General features: G+C 43.5%; 1 long non-coding RNA gene across 1 annotated transcript in view; it reads right to left on the bottom strand.

Moving 5' to 3' along the window:
• Window positions 1–14,235, bottom strand: part of LOC121045257 (uncharacterized) — a 47,303-nt gene that overhangs the window by 13,909 nt on the left and 19,159 nt on the right. The window contains exon 2 of the long non-coding RNA XR_005797659.1: window positions 14,090–14,220. This is a non-coding gene — a long non-coding RNA (uncharacterized LOC121045257). The remainder of the gene's footprint in view (window positions 1–14,089; window positions 14,221–14,235) is intronic.

The raw sequence follows: 14,235 nt of genomic DNA, 5'->3' as shown, positions 1-14,235 counted from the left end.
TCCGTATATAAGTGGACTCATGCAGTTCAAGGCCAGTTGTTCAAGGGTCAACTGTATATACATACATAAATAGTAAAAAAGAAAAAATGAGAAAATAAGTGAAGACTTAGTCTGAGCAAAATAATTTTAAATATAGAGAAGGCAGAGGACTATGTGGGGAGGTGGGAGGAGTTTTCTGCCGCTGTCAGAGTCCTATAGTCCCTTCTCCTCACCTACTAAATTATACACATTTCTTAGGGCCCAAAACTCAAGAGCCTTGCTTTTTCTTGAAGAGTTCACAAATGCCTGCTTGGAATGCCAGAGGTCTGGGCTTCAGGTAAATTTTAGGCATATTTTCTGGCCCATAAGTGAAATGTGAGCCAATACTAACATAAGCAACTGGCCAGGGTGTGGCCTCAGAAAGGACCCCTTGAGATGGGTGTTAACCTGGTCTTGCAGATGGGAAACCAAGACTTAGAGCTGTGTCATAACTTGTGCAGCACTCACGACTGCCCAACTCCAAGCCCAGGCTCTTGGCCATACTGCTGCCCAGCCCTCCAGGCACAGACTGTCAGTGCCCAGTAGGCAGAGAATGACTCAACCCTGCTCAGGTTCTGAGAACTGCTTTCTCCATGGAGCCATGGAGACCCTCTGGGGACCATGTGGTTTGAGAAGTACATTCTTTGGGTGCAGTCTCACCACTGGGTATGGAAAGGAAACAAATTTTATGTGTATTACTCAAGTAATATATGAGTGCATTCTCATTATAAAAGCTTCAAATGATCAGAAGTGTGCCAGGAAACCCCAGATGGCCATTTGTCCACCCTTACTCCCTCTCTTCTCCCCAGAGCCTACCACTGTTAACAGTTTGGATCATGCATCCTTCTGATCATCTCTATGGACATCTACAAAAATCAAAGTTATGTTCTGTTTTATGAGCACACTGCCTTTTATAAGATGCTTCTTTATTTAATAATATACCTTGGAAATCAGTTCACAGTAGCATATATAGATCTACCTCCTTCAATGCAGCCTATTCCAATATTGCTTTTACCAAACCATCTTATAAAATACCTGTTTGTGAACACATGCAAGTAGATTGGCAGGGTGGCTTCCTAGAAGTGAAATTTCTAGGTGATACAGATTGAAATATGTCCCACACCCCAGTTTCTCATGTTGTAGTCCTAACCCTCAGTACCTCAAAATGTGAATTTATTTGGAAATGGGGTCATTGAGAGTGTAAGGAGTTAAGATGAGGTCATTAGGGTGGGGCCTAATCCAATGGGGCTGAAATTCCTTATAAAGGGGAAATTGGGACATAGAGACAAGCCCACAGGGCTTATGCCATGTGAAGATGATGTCAGAGATTGGGCTGGTATCTCTGCAAGCCACACAAAGCCAAAGATTGCCTGCACACCATAAGAGGCTAGGAGAGAGGCACAGAGCAGATTCCCTCTCACAACCTTCAGAAGGAGCAAATTCTGCCAACACCCTGATCTTGCACTTTCAACCTCCAGACAGGTAAGACAATAAACTTCTGTTGTTTAAACCACCCAGTTGTTGGTACTTTATTATGGCAGCCTTAGCAAATATGCCATTTATGTACGTTCAAGTTTGGTGTATAGTGCCAGATGGCTCCCCACACCAAAAAATTGTTGTCATTTCACAGTCCCAAATAGAGTATGAGATGGTGAGAGGCTTCAGACCCAGCAGGTACCATATGCATATGCATCACCAGTCGTAAAAGCCCTTGTCACCTTTGTGAACTGCATGAGTCCTGCTTAGTACTGGCACTGAGTCTGTTCTGATTTCACTCCCACCAATTTGAGCCTTCTTAGCGATATTATCACAACCTTTTGGGTGGTAAGGTGAAGAAAAGTGCTTCGCTACAAATCCGTATAGGCTAAGACCAAAGAAGCAATAAAGGTAGGGAATGCTCAAGGTTCAGAAGACGGAGAACTCACTCCTTGCTGGCATGACCTATGGAGAAATGGACCCCAGAGCTTGGGAGGATGGAAGTATTCTCTGCCCACTGGGCACCAAGAATCTGTGCCCAGAAGGCGACACTATGGCCAAGAGCCTGGGCTTTGGAGATGGGCAGTCCTGAGTGCTGCACAAGTTATGACACAGCTCTGAGCCTCAGTTTCTCATCTGCAAGACCAGGTTAATACCCATCTCAGGAGGCCCCTTCAGAAACCACACCATGGCCATACAAATGTGAAGACTTCCCTCCATCGTATCCTCAGGTTTATATTTGCCATGTATCTGACATGACTGTTTTCTTCAAAAAGAAAAAAAGAAAACCCAGAAGATGATGACAGTCGGGGCCAGACTGACACTGCCCTCTCTTCTCTGGCCCACAGTGAGGTTTAGTGATGGGTCAAGGGGAGTGGTGAGGCACCTTTCTGATGTGTTTTGAGAGAATAGTAGAAATGATAAGTGGCTCCAGAATCATGTAAAATATGCTGAAGGGGCCACATTTGCATTAAGTTTTGTGATTATTACATGAAAGTACACTGAATCCACTTAACAGATAGGGTTCAAACTTGTCCCTGTAGGACATCTAGGGCCATAGAAGTATCCGTGGAACTTGATGTGTATGGTAAATATAGACAATATCAGGAGCAGGGTGTGATGGGGGTCCCATCAGCAAGTTCAGGGACTTTTCTGCCAAACTGTTAGAGAGGGAAGTATTGCATAACCAAGGTTGTCTGGTTGCAAGTGACAAAGATCAGCTCATGTTGTCTCAAGCAGGGGAGGAGATTTATGGTCATTGTCATTTGGTCTCTGTCCCCTTCCATCTTCCAACTCTGCTTACTTTGGTTTCAATTCTATTCAGGCAGGCTCTTCTGTGATGGGAAAAAAACTCACTCAATGAGTCTTGGTTTATACGCTCCTCTAAATAACTCCAGTGGAAATCACAACTATCCACGAATCTTATTGGGTCAGCTTGGATCATGTGCCCATCCTGAACCAGTCAGTATGACCAAAGGGATAGGGAATATGCTCACTGACCGCCAGCAGCACATGGCAGTTCAGGCTTGGGAAGTAGGACTGAGAGTTTGAGAGGTTTTGGGGAGTGGAGAGGACCTAATAAACAACACTCCTTTTCTCTGCCTGAGTTCAGAACACTTGAGAGATGGATTCAGGGTCAGGCAGACAGAGCTCAAAACATCACAATTATTACTGGTAAAACTAGGCACATGGAATGTTGCTTCAGTGTTCAACAACAGGCTTCTAAATACTAAAATCCCAGAAAGAGCCAGCCTATCACAGGCAGAACTGGATAACTGCAAGTGTCCCCCCTTGGTGTCCTAAGAATCATGGACACCTAAGCTTATAGAATCATGGCTTAGAAGAGAAAGAGCTATGTGTTCCCTGAGAGAGAAGTGGGGGTGCCCTTCCCTCAATGTACCAAACAGGTAAGTCTCTCCTTCTCCCAGGGGAGGGATGAAGAATAAGGGGGAGGCCAAGAGAGTTACTGTGGTGGAAGCCCCTCTCCTTGGAAACAAGAAGAGTGAGAATTAAAAGCCCTGCCCCTTGCCCCATAATAGATGGGGTTCCGCAACAGGAAAATTGGGCAATGGTGCAAAGGAATTAGAATGGTCTCAAAGCCAATAACAGCAGCAGTTCTGTGACAGGCATAAAAGAAGAAATGTCTTCACCCATTCTCTTTCTTAAGGATGCGGATTAATAGTCACACCAAGGTGTATACTCAACATGTCTACATTTATAAATGGAGTGACATAGTCCAATCTGACTTTGACATAATCAAAATCTCAGATTGTTTATAGAATCCTTTGTATGTGAAAAATTCAAAGGAAAACAGAATCAGTCACCAGTGTGGTCTGGGGCCAGTCCTAAAAATCACAGGTGGCCTCACCCAGAGTTCCAGAAATGGACTCAAAAGAACTGGGCTCTGGCTCAGCATCTGGACCTGCAGGGTGCTCTAGGACAAAGACCCTCCCCCTCCAGAACTTCTGTTGCCTCCTATGAAGAGGATTCTAACCTGGAGGCCCAGTTGACCTCATAGTGTGGTTAGGGTCACATAGGACAAAAGGAAAAGCACTTCTAATGATAATAATAGTTAGCATTGGAAGCATTTATCATGTGCCAAATACTGTTCTAACAGCTTCACATGAGTTAACCCCTCTAATCTTTAAAACAGCCCTACAAAGTAGATGCTCTTAGTGTAATTGCCATCTTATAGATGAGGACACCGAGATACAGAGCAGTTGGGAAGTTTGCCCAAGGCCTTGCAGGCTATAAAGGATGCTGCTGCTGTGGTCACAAACAAGGTAGTCACTGTTGACAGGAGAGCCCAGGGTAGTAGCCAAAAGAAGAATGGTCAGACAGATGGGGTCAGTGGCCATGCTGGCTTTATGTCTTCTCACAGAGGAGAGGTTTCTGAGCAAGGAGGGAATCTTTATTTTTTTATTTTTTCAATATATGAAGTTTATTGTCAAATTGGTTTCCAAACAACACCCAGTGCTCATCCCAAAAGGTGCCAAGGAGGGAATCTAAAGACTTGGTCATGGGTCCACAGTGGGGCAGGGTATACAGAGCCAGGTGGGGGCTTTATCCATGTCTCATCAGAAGGACCCAGTACCAGTCATGGATGCTTCTAAGCCCTCTGCTCACAAGTTAGCCCCTCCCTGGATACCTCCTCTTCTTGAAGTATGGAGACAAACCTAGGTGACTTTATTCAGGCCTTTGAGGAGGTAAGAAAGCACGTCACTCAGGATTGGTCCTAGGCCAGTGATACCTTCCCTACCACATAGCCCTCACTTACAATCTCTTAGAAAGCCTAGCTCTCCTTTTAACCAAACAGATCTCAGAGTTTACTCAGCAAATTTAATATTACTTCTGAAGCAATCTGTCTATTGTAGCCTGTGCTTTCTAGAGAGAAGGAAGAACATTTTTACCAAGGCCTCCCAGTTCCCCAAAGACAGGGGGAATATAGATGTTCCCTCTGGCTAAGAGAGAGAGTGAGAAGAAATCATTTTTTACCACCTGGCCAAATTGTGGTATACTGTATTAGATGATTTAACTTTGTTTTTTAGCCTACGTTTGATTTTGTTTGAAGATTTATAGTAAAGCTGCAAAAAGATGTCACAGTGTTTCCTTTGCCCAAATAAGAATGGCAAATGGCTACCACACATAGCCCTACCTTCCTCTCTCATGTCAGTGGCAGGCATTGCCAATCAATCATGATGCTCTGCCCCACCAACCCCAGACATGGCCTTAGAAGCCTCAATGTAGCTCTCCAGGCTATCTGAGCTGGCACAAGCAATGAAAACCATTTGCTATCCCTGCCAAAGAAGGAGGAGAAGCTGAGGAGAAAAAAAAAAAAAAAAAAAAACAGAAGAGACAGGCATAATATCAGGTGACTGGGAAAAAAAAATACTGAGAAGGAACCAAGAGCTTTGCCAAGTGGATGGTTCCGGGAGACAAGTGATAGAAAACAGGCGTGGAGAATTTAAACTGTGTTGATAAGCTGTAACTCTGGTAACCAAGAAGAAAGTGTAAATGTAACACTTAACACATGGACTGTAACTCTTTAAGAGTTGCAAATAAGCTGGGCAAAGAGTCAGAGCTATAAAGGGGGCCAAAGACAGTCAGTAGTATTTGTAGGATAAACACAATAATTATTTAACCCTGAACTTTATGGCTATTAAATGAGTATAAAAGTAGATACAGGTATAGATAGGCATACATGGAAACAAAGCTTCCTATTAATACTGACAATAGCTAACATGTGAGTGTCTGCCATGTGTCAGGCACTGTGCCAAGGGTTTTTCACACACTGTGATCTAGGGACTATTTTCCCATTTTACACATACAGAAACTGAAACTCAGGCAAGCGAAATAACCTACAAGATCAAATGGTTAGAATATAGTCGAATCAGAATCTGACTTTAAGCAGTATTACACCAGCTCCTTCCTAAATACACAAATTCATATCTATATAAGAACCTACAAAGCAGGGAGGAGAATCTAGTCCAGGTGTTCTTATGTCTGGGGAATTGTTGTTCTTATGTATGTATTGTGTACTCATTCATTCATTCATTCACTCACTCATTTACTCTTCCACAAATATTTATTGTTTGCCATTATGTGCCAGATACTGTGCAGGCACTGGAGATGCCAAAGGAATAAGACAGTTGAGGAACCTGAACTCACATAACTTTACTGGCCTTTCCAGTAAAATTACTGGCTTTTCTAGTAATCAAAGAACTGTGCAGCTGCTACAATAACTTAGACCAAGACCTTCATGTTATAGTTGGGGAAATGGAATTGGTATTTGGGATGGGAGGAACTGGAGGCAGCCCAGGTTCACCATGTGCAGTTCAGGGCTTAACAGACCTGCTGAGCCCACCTCACACCCAGCTCTTGGCTTGGCCAGGTTCAGTGGGAGGTGTAGCCTCTTCTGGGTTGGGCTGGGGCAACAAATATCCTCTCTGGTCAGAAGGGTTCTTTGCTTCTGGATGATTCTGATGTGTAGCTGAGGTTGAGAACAACTGGGATGGAAGAGGACCCAACAAATGCACCAGTCTGAGGTACAGAAGACAGGATGGCCCTGACTTCTCTGGACCTCCTGGCCCCAACTGTAACATGAAGAAAGTGGCATAGGGTGTCCAAGGGTCTCGACCTATGACATTCTCCAGTGCAGACCAGCTTAGGATTGGTGCTATGACGATCCAGCCCCTCACTGTTCCTTGGAAAGCCTTGCAAAAAAACGCACAGGCAGCAGGCAAAGGGCACAGGATCAGCAATGACGCTAGTAAACCAGTCTGGGCAGCCCAGCGGCAGTGGTTGTTTGGATTCATTTCAGAGAGTATTTTGAGAATCTGATCCAAAAGCCTCAGACAATTTTAAGTTCATTTTAAGTTCAAACTGGCTCAATGGGTATTAGGGTCTTTTCCTGATGTTAGAAAGAATAAAATTACCTTGGCACAGTACAAAAATCTGACTTGGTTGGATACAGTTTGGGCTTTTGCAGATAAATCGATGTTTTTAGCTCATTGTTTCACACATTCAAACCCCTGAGTACAATCTTACTGGGCAAGATCAGTCTGATTGTCCTAACCGGAGTGAGGTTGGAGGGATGGGAGACTGCAGCATCCATTAATTTGGACCCACAGAGTGAAGAACATTTTGTGGAAGGTGGGGAAGTTTCTGTAAAGGAGAATTCATTTCTCCCCTGTGTCTCGCCTTTACTACTCATACAGAACACTTCATTTCTGACACTTCTGGTTGCCAGTTGGCGGTGCCGGGTGGGGGGGTCCCCCACTAATCAACTGTCACCATCTGAGTGTCCTACAATTCAATTCAATTCAATTCAGAAATTAACTGAAGTTCGTGCAGAGCAGACCCTACGGGCTAAGGATTCAGTCCCACAAGGATGCCCCTGACTTCAGATGCAAATGACAGTGGTATGTCCCTAGATTACCCACAACTTCTGTCCAATTTGGCTACTAATTCGAAGTCCCATAAACCAACCCCCTCACCTTGGATTCAATTATTTACTAGAACAACTCACAGAACTCAAGGAAATACTTACCTTTGCCAGTTTATAATATAACAAAGGATATGATAAAGGACATAGCTGAACAGCCAGATGAAGAGATACATAGGGCAAAGTCTAGGAGGGTCCTGAGCATGGGAGCTTTCATTTCTGTAGAGTTGAGGTACATCACCCTCCAGGCAGGAAAATGGTTCACCAACACATGAGCTCTCTGAACCCCATACTGTTGGGATTTTTATAGAGGCTTCAACATGTAGGCATGATTGATCATTAACTCTGTTTCCAGCCCTCCTTTCCTCTGTCCTCACTGGAGAATTGGGCATGGGGTGTGTGGGGGAAGATTGAACATTTCAAGCTTCTAATCATGGCTTACCTCTGACCCCTTACATCCAGGAGTTCAACAAGAGTCACCTATTAGAACAAATGACACTCTTATCACTCAGGAAGTTCCAAGGGATTTAGGAGCTCTGTGTCAGGAACTGGAGCCAAAGACTAAATGTAAGAACAAAAGATTTTCCTAACATCTCTCTTTGCAAGGGTTTAGGAGTCCTGTGTCAGAAACTGGGGACAGAGGCCAATATATACGCATATCTCATTTTATTGGCCTCACTTTATCGCTCTTTGGAAATACTGCATTTTTTACTAATGGAAGCTTTGTGGCATTGTGCAAGTCTATCAGCACCATTTTTCCAACAGTATTTGCTCACCTAATGTCTCTGTGTCACATTTTGGTAATTGTCACAATATTCCAAACGTTTTTATTGTTATTATATTTGCTATGGTGATCTGTGGTCAGTGATCTTTGATGTTACTATTGTAATTGTTTTGGGGCAACCATGTAAGACCATGAATTTAAGCAATGAATTTTGTGTGTGTTCTGACTGATCTACCAGCTGACCATTCCTGTATCTCTCCCTGTCCCTGGGGCTCCCTGTTCCCAAACACAATATCATTGAAATTAGGCCAATTTAATAACCCTACAATGGCATCTAAGTGTTCAAATGAAAGGAAAAGTCACATGTCTCTCACTTTAAGTCTAAAATTAAAAATGATTAAGCTTAGTGAGGGAGGTGTGTCTAAAGCCAAGACAGGCTGAAACCTGGGCCTCTTGTCCAGTTAGCCAAATTGTAAATGAATGCAAAGGAAAAGTTCTTGGAGGAAATGAAAAGTGCTACCCCAGTGGACGCATGAATGATCAGAAAGAGAAACAGCTGTATTGTTGATATGAGGTAAGTTTTCTTGGTCTGGATAGAAGATCAAACAAGTTACAACATTTCCTGAAGCCAAAGCCTAATCCAAAGCAAAACCCTGACTCTCTTCAATTCTCTGAAGGCTGAGAGAGGTGAGGAAGCTGCAAAAGAAATGTTAGAAGCTAGAAGAGGCTGGTTCATATGGCTTAAGGAAAGAGGCCTTCTCCATAATATCAAAGGACAAGGTGAAGCAGCAAGTGCTAATATAGAAGCTGCAGCAAGTTGTCCAGAAGATCTAAGATAATTAATGAAGGTGGGTACAGTAAACAACAGGTTTTCAATGTAGACAAAACAGGCTTCTATTGGAAGAAGATGCCATCTAGAACTTTCATAGCTAGAGAGGATAAGTCAATGCCTGGCTTTAAAGCTTCAAGGACAGGCTGACTCTCTTGTTAGAAGCTAATGCAGCTGGTGACTATAAGTTGAAGTCAGTGCTCATTTATCATTTCAAAAATCCTAGGGCCCTTAAGAATTATGCTGAATCTACTCTGCCTGTACGGTATAAATGGAGCAACAAAGCCTGGATGACAGCACATCTGTTTACAACATGGTTTACTGAATATTTTAAGCCCTCTGTTGAGAACTGATGCTCAGAAAAAAGGATTTCTTTTCAAATATAACTGCTCTTTGGCCATGCATCCAGTCATCCAAGAGCTTTGGTGGAGACGGACAATGAAATTAATGTTGTTTTCATGTCTGCTAACACAACATCCATTCTGCAGCCCATGGATCAAAGAGTAATTTCAACTTCCAAGCCTTATTATTTAAGGAATACAGGGGCACCTGGGTGGCTCAGTCAAGCATCCAACTTCAGCTCAGGTCATGATCTCATGGTTTGTGAGTTCAAGCCCCACATCAGGTTCTCTGCTGACAGCTCAGAGCCTGGTGCCTGCTTCAGATTCTGTGTCTCTCCTACTCTCTCTGTCCCTCCCTTGCTCATACTCTGTGTCTCTCTGTCTCTCAATAATAAATAAATGTTAAAAAAAAAGAAATACATTTCTTAAGGCTATAGATGCCATAGATAGTGATTCCTCTGATGAGTCTGAGCAAAGTATGTTGAAAACCTTCTGGAAAAGATTCACAATTCTAAATGCCATCAAAGCACTCATGATTCATGGGAAGAGGTCAAAATATCAACATTAACAGGTGTTTGGAAGCAGTTGATTCCAACCCTCACAGATAACTTTGAGGGGTTCAAGACTTCAGGGGAGGAAGTATCTGCAGATGTGGTGGAAACAGCAAGAGAACTAGAATCAGAAGTGGAGCTCAGGGTCACCTGGGTGGCTCAGTCGGTTAAGTGCCTGACTTCAGCTCAGGCCATGATCTCATGCGGTTTGTGAGTTTGAGCCCCACGTCAGGCTCTGTGCTGACAGCTCAGAGCCTGGAGCCTGCTTTGGATTCTGTGTCTCCCTCTCTCTGTCTCTCTCTCTCTGAGCCTCACCCACTCACACTCCATCTCTCTTTCTCTCTCTCTTTCTCAAGAGTAAATAAACATTAAAGAAAAAAAGAAGTGGAGTTCAGAGGTGGGACTGAATCACTGAAATTTAATGATCAATCTTTAATGGATGAGGAGTTGCTTCTTAAATGAACAAGAAAGTGGTTTATTGAGATAGCATCTACTCCTGGCAAAGATCCTGTGAATATTGATTGTTGAAATGACAACAGAGAATTCAGAATACTATATAAACTTAGTTGATAAAGCAGCACCAGAGTTTGAGAGAATTGACTCCAACTCTGAAAGAAGTTCTACTGTGGGTAAAATGCTACCAATCAGCATCACAGGTTACAGAGAAATCATTTGTGAAAGGAAGAGTTAAACAATGTGGCAAACTTCATTCTTATCTTCTTTTAAGAAGTTATCACAGTCACCTCAACCTTCCAGTAGCCACCACCCTGATCAGTCAGCAACCATCAACACCAAGGCAAAATCTACCAGAAAAATAATTACAACTTGCTGAAAGTGTTTTTATTTTCTTTGGGTAAATACCCAGTAGTGAAATTTTTGGATCATATAGTATTTCTAATTTTTTTAATTGACGAACCTCCATACTGTTCTCCCCAGTGATTTCACCAATTTACATTCTCACCAATAGAGCACAAGTGTTCCTTTTTCTCTACATTCTTGTCAACACTTTTTATTTCTTGTCTCTTTCAGTTTAGCCATTCTGACAGGTGTAAGGTGATATGTCATTGTGGTTTTTATGATCATTTCCCTGGTGATTAGTGATGTTGAGCATCTTCTCATGTGTCTGTTGGCCATCTGCATGCCTTCTTTGGAAAAATGTCTATTCATATCCTTTGCCCATTTTTAATCAGATTGATTTTTTGGTGTTGAGTTATATAAGTGCTTTATATAAAGTATTCTTGAATTCAAGAATATATATTGTTATTTTAGACATAATGCTATTGCACACTTAATAGGCTACTATATAGTGTAAATGTAACTTTTATGTGAGCTGGGAAACCAAAAAATTCATTTGGCTTACTTTATCGTGATATTTACTTTATTGTGGTGTCTGGAACTGAACCCACAATATCTCCAAAGTATGCCTGTATTCATTTCTTATTATTTCACAAGTTTCCAAAAAAGGTAAAAGCAACAAGAACCCCAGAGAACTTCCCTCTGTGACAGAGCCACCCCCAAATCCCTTTGGATCCCAGGGCCCCAGGGGATAAACAAAATGTGCTCATAAATACATCCTAGTAAAAGGTCAGCAGAGGCAGTTACAAAATGAGGCCTGGAAACAAAAGATGAGTGGCTCAGTTAAACGTCCAACTCTTGACTTCCACTCAGGTCACGATCTCATGGTTTGTGTGTTCGAGCCTGCGTTAGGCTCTCTGCTGTCAGTGTAGAGCCTGCTGCAGATCCTCTGTCCCCTCTCTCTGTCCCTCCCCTGCTCTTTCTCTCTCACTCTCTTTCAAAAACAAATAGACAGTAAAAAAAAAAAAAAAAGAAACACATAGATGAATCTTGGGGGAAGGAGAGGTATGAGGCTCACTTGGACAGGTGACACAATGAAGTTGGAGGCTAATCTTTTGCTTCATTGACAAGAGACCTGGTAGGCAGGTGCCAAGGACAATTCCTGGAACCAGAGAGTAAGGTCCCCCAGGAAGGGTAGGATGAGCCAGCACTCCATCCTGGGCAGGAACAGATGGAGCTAAATTAGCAGCCTTGCCTATTCCACTAGGTTTTACTAAGCCTGGCTGCTAACTCCCTTCCTAAGGATTCCTAGCTGACAGACCTAGGGGAGAAAGAAGTATCTGCAGGGCAGAAGCACCCAGGAAACTCATACCATACTTGGGCCCCATTAGTGTGGCACCAGAAGTCCATTCAGCCCCCTAAAACCAAGTCATCCCACAGAAAGATGTAGCCCAGTCTTGCTGTCTAAAGTTGCCCTTACCTCCTCCATGTCCTCCTGCTGAGACTGTCCGTGAAGACACTTGCCATAGTCTTGCTTATTTATCTTTTTCATTTATTTGTAGTCTTGTCCATGGTCTGCCACCCAAAATTGTGTTAAAGAAGGCAGGGACTCTAGTCTATGTGTTTTTGTGTTTCCAAGACATGGAACAGTGCCTGATCCATTAAAGGTGCTCAAAATTTGTTCAACTGAATGAGTGGATGGATGGATGGATGAGTCAAGAATCCAGAATTCTATCCAGGGGTGTTACAAAGAAGATGAGGAGAGGGAACTGTAGTCAGTGGCTCAGGCAGGAGAGAAGGGATGTGACAAAACTGAGGGTCTTCAAGGGCCTGAACTGTTTTGCTCTAGTTTCTTGCTTGGGCCACCCAGTGACAATGGGGTTGTGGGATAGAGAGGTGGGAGGTGGCTCAGGGTACATGTAGCAGGGTGTGGCTGGGATTGTTAGGAGCATAAGCAGAAGGAAGAGCCAAGAGGAAGGGAATCAGTGAACCAGGAAAGGAAAGTAAATTCTCCAAAATGAAGATTGGGGGCAGGTTCCATCTCTTTGGGGTTAGACTCACCACCTCAAGTTCCAGCTCTACTTCTGGGGCAATAAATCAAGTTTTTTGAGCCTCATTTTCCACATCTGTGAGAAAGGGTAACAACAGTTCTACCTCTTAGGGCTGGGCTGAGGATTTAGAGAGATGGTGTAGGTAAGAGCATGGCACAGGGCCTGGCAGGTAGTTGTTTTTCTTGTGGCAGAAGCTGCGATTCTACGGCAGCTTCTCTGGAGTCTTTCTGAGCCCCTGGCATAAAAAAAAAGATCTACCTTGGGAAGATGCTGGGGAAAGAAATCACTTTAGCACTCTTGGGCTTAGCATAGAGACACAGAACCCATTCTAGTCCACTCAAATAGTTCACAGGATTATTCTTGCACAAAGGCAACCATTAGGTGCCAGCGACCCCCTGTATTCTTTACTGGTTTGCAACACTAATGGGTATTTCCAAAATGCACTGACCATAAACCTAAGTAAGTCTTCCTAGCAGGCAAGCCTCTTAACTTCCACCAGATTGAGATGCTGAACTTGGATCCTTCTTTCAAAGGAGCAGACTATGAGAAATCTTTTCTCTCTGACCTTCTGAATCATGGAAACCACCTTCCTCCCAGGTCCACAAGGATCCTATGTCACAGGTCAGAGGATCAAGTTATGAGAGAGACACAAAGTCTTTTTCTTCTGTTGAACAGAGTGTGCTGGGGAGAGGAGTCAATTGGCTACATTCTCAAACTGCCTTGGGATGGGACAGCAGCATGGACAATCCCACAATACCTCAGATGGCACTTGGCTGGGCTCCCAGCAAGTAGTCTGGGGCTTGCTCTGTCTGGAGGCAGGTGGGAGTTAGTGACCTTGCTTTCTCTACCAAGGGTATGGGTAGAAGCAAGGCCTTGATTTTTCAAAAACATGGTAAGTACCTGTAAATTTTCACCAATTTACAGGTCAAAGATGCTTAAAACATTCTATGATTCTCCCTTGTGGAGTTTCCAGGAATCTTGGGGTGCCTTGTTTCCTACCCTCTTGTTGGTTTGCTCTAGACTTGAGTACAGAGAAGACACTGTTGACTCCCCTGGGCAGAAGTGTACATTGTGGAAGAGTTGTCAGTAGGGAAAGCAGAGATGAGAAGCATGTTCATTCAAACTAGCTCAGGTAATGGGGAACTGGGAAGGATATGACTGGCCAAGGACAGGAAACAGAGGACAGCTGGGCCACTTGGGGCCTGGCACTGGGTGGCCAGTGTCCAAAGCTGTGCTTCTCTCTCATACCTCCTCTCCTCAAACATCCGCTCCATCTTCTAGTTGCTTACATGCCATTTTATGCTGGCATGTGACCTCTCTGCTCTTCCAAAATGTTGGCTACAAGGGTGGATTGGCTTACCTGTCAGTTTAAGTTCTGTGCCACCATAACTGAGATAATGCAGACTCAGAAGCAGACTACCTGGTTCAGATTCCCGCTCTATTGTGTACCGCATGTGTAACTTTGGACATGTTCTGTCTCAGGTTCCTCCTCTGTAAAAGTGGAAT

This window comes from Herpailurus yagouaroundi, unplaced genomic scaffold, assembly GCF_014898765.1.
Source record: "Herpailurus yagouaroundi ecotype Mexico unplaced genomic scaffold, PumYag 190, whole genome shotgun sequence".
NCBI classification, from domain to species: domain Eukaryota; kingdom Metazoa; phylum Chordata; class Mammalia; order Carnivora; family Felidae; genus Herpailurus; species Herpailurus yagouaroundi.
Note: the sequence above shows the minus strand (reverse complement) of the source record. Positions and strands in the feature narration are given on the sequence as shown.